Below are 15426 nucleotides of genomic sequence, written 5' to 3' on the forward strand. Positions count from 1 at the left end.
GATGAAATGCCTTTTTTGTTTTGCAACTACATAAAGTGGATTCTTGTGTGTTTCTCTTTTTGCATGCCACCTTAGCATGGGGCTGTGCATGCTGCATGCTGCTGAATTGAGAGTGATAAGCATCTTTTGGGTGTTTGTTCATAACCTTTGTTCATGGCACATTTTCTTTCCACAAGCACACTTTCTACTCATTGTCTGATTTTGTTTTCATTTTAATCACTTAGAAGTTTATTTTGCGTGAATAGTTTTATGGTGTTCTAGTTTCATTTAAACCACTTGCATTTCACACTACTCTGGACTCACTGCTGAATGATATTCAAGTTACCTAATTGGCAACAAAGACAGTGGGAGAACACACAGAGACAGTGTGAATAAGTGATATTATTCACAATTTACACTTTCTAAAATCTTTGCACTGAAGCACCCAATTACTCTGTGGATCTTCTACCACTACATACATGTTTCTGATAACAGCTAGACTGCAAAGGAATGTGGCCATATCATTTCCTTTCATCAATTTACCTTGATATGTTTATTGTGTATTTCCATGCCAGAGTCTGAAAGCCAAAGTGATGCAGACGATATTGCTAATGTTATACTGTTGAAAAAATATTTGCCTTGGAGAAAATCATCAGGAATTCTGGCATGTGTACATCACAGGAGTTTATCCTATAGGGTAAAAGAGTCATCCCACCCTCTTGCTAAAAAAATCATTGAAGCCTCACCTTTTGCAAATTCTTAAGGGAGAAAAAAAAAAAAAGGCAAGAAAAACTGACAAACATGGAGAGTCAATAAATTCAGGTAAATTGTGATGAGTCACCATGGGGAATCTTAGAGATTGCTTTGTCTCAGAAAGAAGTGGTAAACCAAATATCCTACATATCTACAATCTTCTTCCAAGTCATACCTCTTCTCCATTGCCAAGAAGTATTCAGTCAAAGGAAAGTATTATTTTTATTACAAAACGTAGTAAGAGAATTTCAAGACTGTCAGTATGATACTTGCCATGTAATATAAAAAAATATTGAGATACTGGTATATTATAATGAAAGATCACAAAGTATATTGCAAAAAAACCCTACAGCAAAAAGTCCCTAATTTGAAAGTAAGAATGCCTGCATTTACTGTGGTGGGCTGTAGCACTGGAGTTAAATATTTGCCCTCTGCTGTTCAGATAGCAAAACACTTTAGGCTCTTGAACTATTTTTAAGTGTCACTCCTACTCGATTAAAGACAAGAATGTGTTGTGGATGTCTCAATGACAGGGTGTAACTTTTCACCTCATTACATTACATTTACATCGAGACAACTTTGATACCAGTGTAGTTTCTCTGGGTATAATTTGATGCAGTACAATTAGAAAAGGAAAAAAAAATCAATCATAATAAATAAAAAATAGTATGTTTTTAGTTTCTTGTTTGGAGAAATTCAGTGGGAAAAACTGTGGGTTGAGTTATAGGATTTAACATTTGAGAAAAAAGGCTAAAGAATAGTATTTTTTTTCCTGTGGTGAGATGCTTTCTGACTCTAACTACTCAATAACCCTCTCCCCCTTGGTAGGAAACAAACAAGCCAGATATTTGTTTTAGTGAAATACTAAAAAAAGAGGAAGGGATCTGTGAAACTTTTCCAGTTTCATTTTTTAAAAGTTTACTTTTTTACTGCCTGCTGAGTGCAGTACTGTACCCCAAGATTTGAAGAAATTCATCTGGATTCATCTTCAGAGTTGACAGTTAATTGTCCATCAGTTTATCAAAAAGCTGCTCATATGATAAAACACTTGTCGACACAATTTCTTCTGCTGATGACATAAATGGAGATGATTGAACAACAGAAGAGTTTATTCCTGAGGTAATCTGGAAGAGTTTTGAACACTGTTCAAACAATCTGAAAGGAAAGAATTAATGAAGAGTGATTTTAAATACATATATGAGAAAGTGAAACATTTTAATTGTTGAAAAATTTATAACTAATTTATTAATGTGCAATTCTTGCAATAACTTTACCTGTCATTTGAAATCTAAATATTGCTCCTTTAAATTTCTATTCAACTATAAGAAACTATGAGAAGATATCCACCCATCTTTATTTGAACAAGGGTCTTCTCTATGACCCCACTTTCACCCTAAAAACTGTCTCTTTGGTCAAACTCTGAAATGACATTGATCTCTCAATGGGAATGTTATCAGCATATAATCCTGACACCATCCCACGGAAGCAAAATAGCTGTCCATTATGCCCTGCTTATACCATCCCACTGTGAAATGGAGCCAGATGCTAGCACACAAAGCTGCATCTGTCAACACTCTTATGGCACTTTATTGTAACTTTGCCAAAAAAATTTCAGATGACTGACTCTCTCAGAAGCAGCTACAAAGGGAATGTGTGGTATTTTGCTTCTGTAGAGAGGAATAGATCTCTTTGATAGTTCACTGTAAGGCATTCTGAGGAGTCAAAATTATGGGATACCAGAGACAGTCTAAACATTTGCTGATGTAAACAAGTCTAAATCTTTGATTTGAATGGAAATAAACGAATTTAATCTGTGAAGGCAGAGGGACTAGAGTAACAAATTTATTCTTACACTTGCTTTATATTTTATTACTACTATTTAATATCATAACAATTTCATATAGTTCAGTAAACAAGTTTAAAAATCAAGGGTCATTTCAATGGAGGATCATCAAAAGACTCAACTATAGTTTTGAAAAGTAAGCTATTTAGAAAATAAAGGAAAAAGTTAAATGCAAAGAAAACCCCTAAACTGCTAATAGTAAATAAACTGAGTTTCATATTTAAAAGGTGAAAGTAAGTTTAAGTGACCTTGTAAAATATGTATTACATTTATTGACTCATTGTCATAATTGATTTCCAGTTATAGTCATTACAAAAAATAGTGATGATATGTCAAGTAGGTTAAAAAATGGAAACATTCTACAGGCAGCTCAAAGCAGTGTCAAAGTCACAGGCACTGGTTCTTGTGGAGAAGTAACGCAAAGCACAAACAGTCCAGGAGGCTCCTGGGAAGACCTGATGAAAACCTCCTGTCACAGGTAGTAAATGATCTCACAAGGAATGGTGGTGCTGCTCAACCTTGTACTAACAAACAGAAAGGGCCTTGTTGGAGATGTGAAGGTTGCTGGCTGTCTTGGCTGTAGTGACCGTGAGATTATGGAGTTCAGCATCAGGCGAGGATGAAGCAGGTCAATGAGCAAGATTGTAACCATGGATTTCAGGTAAACTAACTTCAGACTCTTTAGGATTCTTCTTGAAAGAATCCCATGGGAACAGGTCCTTCAAAGAAGAGGGGTCCAAGAGAGATGGTTGATATTCATCCTGCTTCCTTCAGGCTCAAGAATGATGCATCCTGATGAGAAGAAATCAGGCAATGGTGGCCAGAGACTTGCATGTATGAACAAGGAATGAACAAGGATATCCTGTCATTTCTCAAGAATAAGCAGAGAATACTTATGAGATAGAAACAGGGTGAAGCTACTTGGAATTAATATATAGAGGTTGTCAGAGTAAGTAGAAATGAGCCAAGGCCTACCTGGAATTAAATCTGACCAAGGATGTCAAGGACAACAAGAACGGTTTCTTCAAATACATCAATAACAAAAGGAAAACTAAAAAAAAAATGGGCCCATTACTAAATGAAGCAGGGACCCTGGTAGCAGAGGATGCAGAGAAAGCAGAGTTACTGAATGCCTCCTTTGCATTGGACTTCACTGACAAGACCAGCCCCCAGTAGTCTCTGACCAGGAGACCTGGGTAAAGGAATGTTGTAAGGAAGACTGGTCAAGGAGGATTGGGTTAGAGAACACCATCTAGTCAAACTTGACATTTGTAAATCCATGGACCCTGATGGGATAGATCCATGAGTGCCGATTCATGAGGCTGCCTGCAATCATCTTTGAAAGGTTGTGGTGATCAGGAGAGTGCCTGAGGACTGAAAGAAAGTAAATGTCATCATAGTCTTTGAAAAGGGCAAGAAGGAGGACCAAGGGAACTACAGGCCATTCAACCTAGCCTCAGTCCTCATTCGCAGGCCATCTCTATCCACATGGATTTCAAGAAGATAATTGAGAGTAGTCAGCATATGTTCTCTAAAAGTAAATCATGCGTGACCAATCCAATTGCCTTCTACAATGAAACAACTACCTGGGGGGATGAGGGTAGAGCACTGGTTATTTTCTACCTCGACTTCAGCAAGGCTTTTGACACCATCTCTGACAACATCCTCATAGGCAAACTCAGAAAAAGTGGACTGGATGAGTAGACAGTGAGGTGGATTGAGAACTGGCTGAATGGCATATCCCAGAGGAGCGTAATCAGTGGCACCAGGTCTAGTTGTAGGCCTGTCACTAATGGTGTCCCCCTAGGTTCAATACTGGGCCCGATATTGTCTAACTTGTTCATCAGTGACTTGGATGAAGGGGCAGAGGCCTCCTCAGGAAGTTTACTGATAACACTAGGCTGGGAGGAGTGGTTTATACTCCAGAGTGATGTGCAGCCCTTCAGAAGGACCTCAAGAGGCTGTAGAGATGAGCAGAGAAGAACTTTCTGGAATTCAGCAAGGGAAAATACAGGGTCCTGCACCTGTGGAATAATAACCCATGTACCAGTACATGCTGGAGGCTGATCTGCTGGAAGTAGCTCTGTGGAGAAGCACCTGGAGGTACTTGTGGACAACAAGCTGTCCTTGAGACAGCAGTGTGTCCTTGTGACCATGAAGGACAATGGGGTTGTGGGGTGCATTAGGAAGAGCTTTGCCAGTTAGTCAAGGGAGGTGATACTGACCCTCTACTCAGTCCTGATGAGGCCTCATCTGGAGTTTTTTATCCAGTTCTGGGCTATTCAGTACAAGAGAGACATGGAACTCTGGAAGAAGATCCAGCAGAGGGCAACAAAGATGATTAAGGGACTGGGGTATCTCTCTTACAAGGAAAAGCTGAGGGAGCTGGGCCTGTTCAGTCTCAAGAAGAGATGACTGAGAGGGGACCTCATCAATGTATATAAACATCTGAAGGGATGGTGCCAAGAAGATGTATCCAGGCTCTTCATGATGGTGCCAAACAATAGGACAAAAGGCAATAAGTGGAAACTGATGCATAGGAAGTTCCACCTGAATAAGAGGAAGAACTTCTTTACTGTGCGAGTGACCGAGCACTGGAACAGATTGTCCAGAGAGGCTGTGGAGTTTCCCTCACTGCAGATATTCAAGAACCAACTGAATGCAATCCAATTCTGTGTTCATCCTATGCTCTAGGATGAACCTTCCTGAGCAGGGAAGCTGGATCAGATGACCCACTGTGGTCCCTTCCAATCTTATCCATTCTGTTATTCTGTGATTCTAGAGCTACAGAACCATTCTTCAGTATTCAATATCAGTGTCCAAAGTGTATTTAATACAAAAATAGTTGCAGAAAATTATTTAAGCCAAAAGTAGTTTTATCCATATTTGTGAAGCATAATTGGCAAGGTAACATCTCAGAAACCTAAAAAAAATAAGTTCCAAATGTCAGCCAATACGAACATATGTTTCTTCCTTAGAGCTTGGATGGCTTCAAGCATGGGGAAAAACACAATTTGCAAAAGAAAGAGCCTCCTTCTCAAGCCTAGATTTTTTAGCTTTTAAAAATCTGTGTATGCAAAAGAAACCATACAATGATTATGTATGTTTTAGACTTTGCTGACAGTATTTCTATTTGGAACACACATAGGATTAGTTATTTAAAGGGATGGGATACAACTGTCATTAGATCTGAGATTGCATTCTAAGCAATGTTGGTAGAAAAGACAACCATTGAAGTCAACTATGTATAGCTCCTTTAACTGGTTGAGTTCAAAATTTGCTGGTAGATTATTCTTCCAGTAAAGATGTTTATTTTCCACAAAATATTTCATCTATTTACAACACACAGAAAGATAATTTGTGTTGGTCATTTAAAATTTGCCTCTTTCAATCCTTCCCTTTCAAGTATTCTAAGTGCTCCTAAACTAACTAAAAGGGAGATTCACTAAAAGGTTCAACTTACTTTATGAACAGGTTGGAAAAGATTCTCAACAAAATTGATAATATATTCAAAAAGATCTTGGGATTTTCTACATAGGTCTGCATATAAGTGCCTCTAGATTCTGTCATTTTCTAATTTTGGAGAACAAAACTGACCTGAAGAAATATTTTAGTATTGTAACATTGAGCACTACAGAATCTGTATTTGAAATACTTATCAATGTAATAGTCTCTGAAGACCCTAGCCAATTGCCTAATCTTCTTACACAATGAATAGTAAACCATGAAGTCCATCACAGAGTTGCTTAAGCCAACCAAGTCAGCCAGCTACATCTTAAATGCTAACCATTTCAGTAAAGTAGGAATCTTTGAGTGTCATCAAGTGTTTGCAAGCAAACACTTGTCTTTGACGAGACATGATAACCCACAATATTCTCCTTCAGTTAGCTACCAGGTTATAACCCAGTTATATAACCCAGGTTAATAACTCTAATATATGCTTATTTCTAAAATTATAAATGAGCTCATGAATCCATTACCTTTAGAATATACTTATGAAAATGCTTAGGAAGTTAACCACCATAATAATGAGTGTCTCTCAGCTTTAATAAAAAGGAAAATATCTGAGATCCATACAATGTGCCTTTAAACACCTCTTGATGCTGAATACACTGAAACATCATGAAGGAGGAAAAATGCATCCAGTTTTTACCTGAAATTTTCATTAACAAGGAAGAACCTATAGCTCCATTGTGGGACTGAGAGAAGTTACTCTTCTTATCCAAATAAAGATTCTCTGCTGTCTCTGGAGGAAAATGATGACATTCAGTTTTAACACTGACTAATGGTACCAAGTCACCATATCGTATGGATAAGAAGACCATACAAAGGCTCTACAAATGCTTTTACAAGATACATTCTATCATAAAGCATTTCCAGCTTAGTAATAATTCCTCACCTCTTCTACTCTGAGAATGTGCAATGCAGTAGACAGAAGAGTGTTCAGACATGGCCTAAGCAACACTTACTCTCCCTGCCTTGCTGATGTCCTTCTTCATCTGCATCCTATCTGTAGCCACTGTGACAGTAAGCTGTGGCAGATCCATTCTATTCACCAGGTGAATCTTTCTTTTGATGCCCACTTTCTTTCTGCATGTATCTGCTTCCTCAAAAAGACATGTAGTGTGTGACATATACCTAGAGTGAGTTAAGAGTAATTTATTTTTTCTTCATCAGGAAACACTGTTCTTCCCTCTGGTACTTCACTTTCCTTCCTATTGTTTCACTTTGTCCTTCAATACATTCAGTATTGCCTAACAAAATAAATAACATATAGAGTTCAAAAAGTGTTCAATACCTACACACATTAAACTTAAACAAGGCTTTTATTATTTATTTTTTTTCCCCTGTTAAACTTAACAACAAAATCCTTTGTCTGTGTGAGATTCATTCATCTAATTGCTCAGGAGTGGGGGGTTGGGGAGCACTGTGTTAGCAGACAGCATTTAGAGTGTGAAAAATCATTCATGGCTCTTGATTTTAGTCCCGGAATATTTTGGTGGCATGTAGTGTCATCTTTATGCAGAACTGCTAAATAAGATGTTTGCAATTCATTGGACCTCACTTAGATACCCAAAAGTTAATTGTGAAACTTTAACCTTTAGCTGTCTTTATAGCCAATAGTATGAAATGGAGGTCTCCAGAGGACAATTTCATCCTAAAAAAGATGTCTAAAGATCGAAAAGATGAATCACCCTTTGAAGGTACCAATTTCTCTCCATTGACTATAAATGGATCCCTCGGGTGACTTAACTGTCTGAAAGTTAACTTTTAGATGCCTACTAGTGAAAGAGTCTACATATATTCAAGAAGTATGCTGCAAATGTGCAAACAAGGATTTTGCTCAAATGAGGACTTGAAATTTCAAATTTTCTATAAGATTTCAAATGATATTGTCAGGAGCAGCTGTTAATCAAGAAAACAGTGGTGCCACTTAAAAATGTGAATAGTAATTGCTATAGCATTTTGGGAGAGAGAAAAAGGGGAGAAGAAGAATTGTAGAGAGAAATATTTTCTTGAATAAATATGGAAGGTATTCCCTGTCCAAATAAATCAAACAAAAGAAACCTAAATGATTTTAACATCAGAACAAAAGCTCAGTCTTTACAGATTTCACTTTCATAGAATTTAAGATTTAAATTTTTAGTTGCTGTATGCATGTAACTTTCAATTTTTATTTTTTGGTTTTTTAATTTCTGTTACATCCATTTATAGGTGCAATGGAAAGGCATGGTAAGTTCAGTAATTGTCTCAAAAATCATAGAGGAGGCCTTGAGCACAAGGATTAGAACCAACGACAGTGAATCCCAGGACTCTTTGTTCTAAAAATAATATCTATATATACAAAATATATCTTTAAATGATAGAGGATCTTTCTTGTGAAAATGAAAGGGAATGAAAAATCAGAAGTTACCAAAGCATGATTGGTTTAAAGTAATCATTATCTCAAGTATTGCAGTTTTTTGTTCCAGTATTTTTCATAATTACAGCCATGGCACTTATAGAAGAAAGAGAATGCTGAAGTGTTTCTTAATTACACAGAGCCTAACCTTTGGAGGTATGAGATACCAACCTAATACTTAGTTCTCATTGATTTCAGTGAGATGGAAGAACAGGAGTTAGGAGCTAACACCTCTGTACCTTTGGGCCCTACTCCTGATACTTGATCTAATAAAACCACTCCATTCTTTTCCTTCTGACTTTAAATTGAAATTATTATTGAAATCATAACTTCTGAAAAATGGTTATGGATTCACTGTCTTAGGTGATTGTCAAGTATAGACAAGACAGGTAATGTAATCATTAACTTCTTGTTTCTCTCGTTCTGGCAAAAAGATAAAGATATGAAAAACTTTGTGTCTTGTGGTCAGAGATATTTGCGTTCAATTTGACTTCCAGTGATTTCTATATTAAACATATTCACTATCTACAAATATCTATAGTTATGAGAAATTATTATAGTGATTTTATCCATGCTAGGCTGTTTTTGTTTTGCAAAACCTGGCATATGCACTCTATCTCAAAGACAACATAACGTTTTAGCATTTTTGCAGTAGTCACTTTCAGCTTTTCAGACTTTAGCACTTAATGTTTCTTAGATTTAATTGGAATAAGGACAGTTGAAATGATGCTATGTACAGATAAACCAAATACAAATAACTTATAAATTACTGAGCAGTGATCCCATGGCATAGTCAGTGTTTATTACTTTTCATCATAACACCTTATCAGTCCCCTCCATTCTGTTTAACTGTTAGCTGCAAGTATTTAGTTGCAGTGTTTTCTTTTCTCTGTTTTAATTATTTTCCCTTGGATACTTCATATTGTGAAAAAAATGCATCTATACCCAGCTCCTGATATTCATGTTAATTATGTTAGAGGTCATTGCATGTGATACCAATTTATTAAAGGTTATTTGGGGAGAGACAGAAAGGTTGAATATGGCTTTTCATTTTATAATCTGCTTTTACAGTCCTTTCACGCTCAAGTATGCAGCAATAACTATAATAACCCATCATTTCCACACAATAACCCATCATTTTCACTGTCCTACTATTTAGTTCTTTGGAATCCATCTTCAGATATTTCTAAACATAACATGTGGGATTATTTTTACCTGCTAAATGCCCATGATAAATAATGGGAGGAAGTGGAGGCAATTCAATTTTCAATTTTTTCAATTCAATTTTATTTTAATGTCAGGAAAGGCTGTGTGACTTCTTACTTAATGTATAATGACAAAATTGCTAATATTTAACTTTTAACTCCTAAAAGACTTCAGTCTTCTGAACACAAAAATTAGAACAGCTTTCACAAGATATGGATTGAAGCAAAGAGGGATTTTGTTGCAAAAATCTCAGTAAAAGAGTTCTCAACAGATATATTGTTTTAACTGTTTTACTGTTTTAACTTTGATTTAACTGTGCAGATCTGTCATGTAGCTAAAACATATTGTATATATTTCTGGACCCAGAGTACTGACTGTAGGTTAAAAGAGAAAAAACCTGAAAACACCTATAACTCTACCCTTGCCTTTCTTGCCTGCCTCATCTGTACACTTGCTCACACTTGCATTGTGTGAAATATAAAGCCACAGGAAAAGAAAAAGATATATCAAACAAGTTCCCAGCTGTGACTTTAATTGGATTTGGTGGCTGAGTGAAAACGCAGCAACTAACTGATGTTCACATAACCTCCAGGAATCTGCAACAATGAATCTCACACCTGTTCAATTACCAAATCAAGTATTTTCTGCTCAGAAACATCACTAAACCACAGCAGGAATTTGGAAATAGATGGTTTTAAGGTCCCTTCCAACCCTATCCTTTCTATAGTTCATTCAAAATAAGTATCTATATGTATTTGTGTATATATGTGTATATATATATGTACATATACACCCTTGCATGCATATGTACATACTATATATAATATAGGTATACCTGCATGTAAATATATGAAAGAATGCATCATCAAAAACAAAGGATGAACTCAAATCTCTTTGTATTAAGAAGACCATCAAGTTGCTTCTACTTTTTATTTCGTGTCTTGAGAAGTAAATATTAATCCCTCCTCCTATTCCATTCAAAACAACATTTACATTTACATTATCAGTCTGCATCCATCCTTGCTACACCTTCACTTTTAACCTACTGGTCCTTGCTTTCAACTTAATAGATCAGTGGCCTCCCAATGCTGCAAGGTTATGTATAAATACCTGGTTTTATTGTCTGTGTGTTGAGGGAATATCTCTCAATATTATGCTTTACTTTACTTGTAAGTTAGGATCTATGAAGAGTTCCAAAATTGGTTGTGATATTTTTAATGGATTTAAATGCACAGATACAGTGGAACATAGATAGATAGATAGATAGATAGATAGATAGATAGATAGATAGATAGATAGATAGATAGATAGATAGGGCATTATTGACCTAATCTTTCCTTTTCTTCTTTTCTTATGCATCGCAAAAGTAACTGGTTGATAGTCAGCGTGCACGATAATATAAAAATTTAAAGGATTTCGTTGGTACTGGTAATCACCACAACACTGTAGCAGAGTCTTTTCTTTGGTAATATCAACCTTACACAGAATCAGAGTTTCACTTTATGTTGAGCAGTTATCCATTTAATAAAGACCCAGATCCTGAGTGCAACTGAAAACTGAAATATATGTTGGCTTCTAAGACATACTTTCTTAAAAGCCTTATTTTATTATCCATTAATTCCATCTGCCACTGCCAAAAATTCAGTTCCAAATAGGTCATTAAGACCCTGTTTAAAGTATTTTTTCCTTTTTATGTAATTTTGTTATCACTTTTAAGACTTGTGGGCTGTTCTCTGAATGTGATTTCTTCTGCATTAGAGTGATCCATGTCCAGTGCACTTTCTCAAGGTCAAAATGGGTTGGTTGTCTCCTGGCTGTCTGTTGGGAGTGGTCCCTGGCCCTTGCTAACTGCTGAATTGAGCCAATTAATTGTTTGAGAAATTGCTGCTTGGCACAGGTCAGAGTTGTCAGGGACTATTCAAAAAATGTTGCAGGATATGAACGTCTGAATTCCAGAGCCTAGTAATGTTCTCAGGCACCATTTAATTACTAATGTGCATAAAACCATTATGTCACAATGCGTTCCTTAGAAAAGAATGCCTGTATGGGTGTCAGTATTTCAACTCATTCCTTCCTGAAAATGAGCATTTGCATTGTTCAATGCAGTTACACAATCTCACCTCTTGATCCGCAGCTGTTCTTTCCTAATGAAAAGCAGTTTGTTGATAGTTTTTCATGCGCATGTACTGAGCAGAGAAACCCTTCTTCAGCATAGCGACAGTCTAATGTCTGGGGAGTAATGACTGACAGCCGGGGAGAGACTCACCTTCTAGCAACTTACATGTCAAAACGAGAAGCCTGGAAAAAATGTTTGGACTTCATTAAGTTTTCAGTCCTCTAAAAGCATATTTGGCAGTCTTACCTCATTCTGTTGATGTCTTGTTCCAAGATTCATGAAACATTGGATTTGAATTTACTTTTTGTAACAAATGATTCTGCAAAGAGCACATTTACTTTATTTCAATTGGTTTTACTATCATTTGAGAATGTTGTCACATATGAGCAGAATGAGATTTATCTGAAGACATTTTGCTGCCGCTGAGGGACACGGTAACAAAGTGTTGGTGCTGTTGGAATGTAAGATTCCTGTTGTTCAAATAACTGGTGTATACGTATGAGTAAGTGAACAGTCATTGGAATGGTATTTCCACATATTACATTCTGGGGTGGCATTGTTTCTCTCTATACCCAATTGGAATATTCACCTGTATACAATGTGCTTAGTTATTTAATAATAATAATTTTAGAAGTATTTTATTTTATCTCATGATCTTTTGATTTAGAAAGATATAGTTTGACAATTTATTAATGTTGCTGCTGACAATAGAACTCCGAAGATCAGGAAAGAAAGAAAACTCACATGATTTGCTGTTGTCATAAAAATTAAATTTATCCACAATGTCTGGATATGACATTTTTGATACATGTAGAAAGACACTTCCTAGATTGAGAAAATTAAGGTAATTAAATTTTGTCTTATATTCCTTACCATGCAATAAAAAATCTAAAATATTAATAAACCAAGTCAGAATTAATCTATTCAAGACATCACAAGTGATTTAATAAACACCAATGACAGAAGTTTACAGAGCTGGAGGATTGTAGCTTATTTTCAATGAAGTATTCATGTTACCATCTAGTGTTTTAAACCTTCTACTCATCCTTGCAGCATATTTTTTCCTTTCAGGCAGTGGAAGGAGATACTCATGTCTTAATGTGACATTTTATCTTCTGATGAGAACATTCCCATGAGCTTAAAACCAAAACATTTCACTATTTCAGTTGTCATCTGATGTAATTTGTTGTCAGAGAACTGTTTACAATATCGTATATGAAAGAGATATCTGTAGCAAAAATGCATGGACAGATTATGTATGGAAATGTTGTGGAACAACAACTGTATGGACAGATTAGGCACAGAAATGTGTGCCCATTTTTGACTTGCAATAACGTCTTTTTGAGCAATCAAACCCTAATAAAAGTTTTAAAAAAAAGTAAAAAAAAGAAAGTTAAACAAATCTTTTCAGCTTATCTCATAGTAGAAAATAAAGACTACATTTGAAATGAGAAGCAAATAACTATGCAGTGCTCAGCTGCATTTTTAAAGCAGTCAGATAAATGTATGTCCAATAATAATAGTGGTAATCTGGATAATGAGTTCTCATGATTCATGGACTAATCTCGTTGTCCACTGGGAGCATTAAAAACATCCTGCCTTCCTCTCATTTACATCATGGATATGTGTCCAATTGGCCGCTGCTGGAGTCAAGATAGTAGACACCATTAATCCTAGTGGTCTGATCTGCTAAAGCCAATTCCTCATTTCTATTTATGAGTCATCTGTAGCACAGAAAACCACTTGTTCTTTATAACTTAAAGAGGAGAGAAAAAGGAAAAGAAAAGAAATTTGACTTAGGTTATCCCCTTTAACATATTTCATCAAAAGAATGAATAAAATATTTATTCAGCTACTGTCCTTTGCAATCCCATCAAAGTGAATATAGAGACATTTAATAAGACATGGAAACATTAAAGAAGCCTTTTATCAGAGTGGATAGGAACCTGCTCAGAACAAACATTTTGGCCTAAGGGAAAGTTTTTGATCTGTGAAGCTTAAGCTTTTCGCACTTAAAACACTCTCGTATTGGATCATGTGGTCAATTTGCATGAAATAAATTATTTTCTTAAAACTCGTAAAACTATAAAATATAACTTGACAAGTCATTAGCAATAAGTGGTACTGTACTGGCATTATACTCACACTGGTGCAATCATTAGAGAACTGCTGCTACAGCAAAGAACAAGAAGATAATGGAACCAGCCTACAGTTTGACCTAGAGGTGTTAGATCATTGCTCCATGCTGTAGATATTACACTGCAGTCCAAATTATTGGCTATCCTTCCTCATTACTCATCTACTCAACATTCTGAGCCACTGCTCTTTATCACCTTTCACACAAAACAATTAGTCCAAGTTATAAAAATGATCAGTTTTCCTACCTGGGGATAGGTGATCTAGTTTAGGGGGGAAATAAATAAAAAAAAAAGAAGTAATCTTCTAACCTAGCAGAAAGAATAGGATTACCTATTCTTTATTAATTTTTATGTTGGTTTTTTTTTGTTTTCATTCTGAACTAGAAATTCAACTGATGAAGTTTCTGTATTTTGACAAAGGTTATGGATATAACTTTTGTATTCTAGTTGGTAACAAAAGTGTTCAGTGGTTCATTAGTTCAGTTTGCAACTTCAAGATTTTTTTTTTTAAGGCATAAAGTGTTTGGAAAATCATAGCTAAATACCTAGATTCCTAAAGTTTGCCTAACATTCATTTTAAGGCTGTAGTTATTCTATTATGAGATTGGTAAATGTCCACTTGTGATTATTGCCAAGACAGGAATTATGTGTAAAACCTAAGATTTTTACTATTTGTTGCAAAGCACCTTCAAGCACTGATTTTACCAATGTGTCAACAATTTCTCAGTAGCTCAGGCACATGAGTCAAGTCTGAGCAGCTCTGTACATGGTATTTTATACAAATTACTACATGAACTAAACCACAAGCCTGCAATTGTACATATGCTGATGAGATGCAATAACATTAAGACCATGATGCTCAAATCCCACTTCTGTCTCCAAGATGATGTTTTTCTCATGTATTCCCTTTGAGTACACATACCTTTGTAAAATGAGAGAAGTAAGTAAGATGTTGCCGTTTCCAAGGCCCATTAAGATCTTGATTTCTCTTCTGAGTCTGTATCAAGCATGAGGCATGGCTTTGAGTTTCTGATGTGGAGTTGGAGCTGAGATTTAACAGCCTGATTGCATGTGGACTCTGGTGCAGTGAATGTATGCTGGTGCGTAATTGTATTTAACTACTTATTTTTAATTCTTATGTCACAAAAAAATTGTACGTTCCAAATGACAATGACAATGAAATGATAGCTACTGAGAATAAATGTCAGAGAAAGGAATTATAAGGAAATAAGGAGACTGCAAGTATGTTAGAAAACAGAAAATAAGCATAAGTAGTAAGAGTACACTAAATCTGCTTGTGAATCTTGGGAGAAATGAAGTGAAAAATGCTATGTTATAAAGCATGATATCTGCACATAGGCTAAGACAGTACAGAAAGTCCCAGTTGAACACTCTGAGAGAGTAGAGGTGTTTCAGCCAGCAGCTGGAATCAGGACCTCAATGTTTACAATGCATGATGTATTGGTTGGTATTGCCTAATTAAGAATAA

The 15426-nt window shown here is 35.9% G+C and overlaps 1 protein-coding gene across 1 annotated transcript in view; it reads left to right on the plus strand.

Moving 5' to 3' along the window:
• TRDN (triadin) overlaps positions 1 to 15426 on the plus strand; it is a gene marked incomplete at its 5' end in the record, with an annotated part of 185947 nt that overhangs the window by 50896 nt on the left and 119625 nt on the right. The window lies entirely within an intron of this gene.

Source organism: Myiozetetes cayanensis, unplaced genomic scaffold (genome assembly GCF_022539395.1).
Source record: "Myiozetetes cayanensis isolate MyiCay16 unplaced genomic scaffold, myiCay2020 scf2-11, whole genome shotgun sequence".
Classification (NCBI taxonomy): Eukaryota; Metazoa; Chordata; class Aves; order Passeriformes; family Tyrannidae; genus Myiozetetes; species Myiozetetes cayanensis.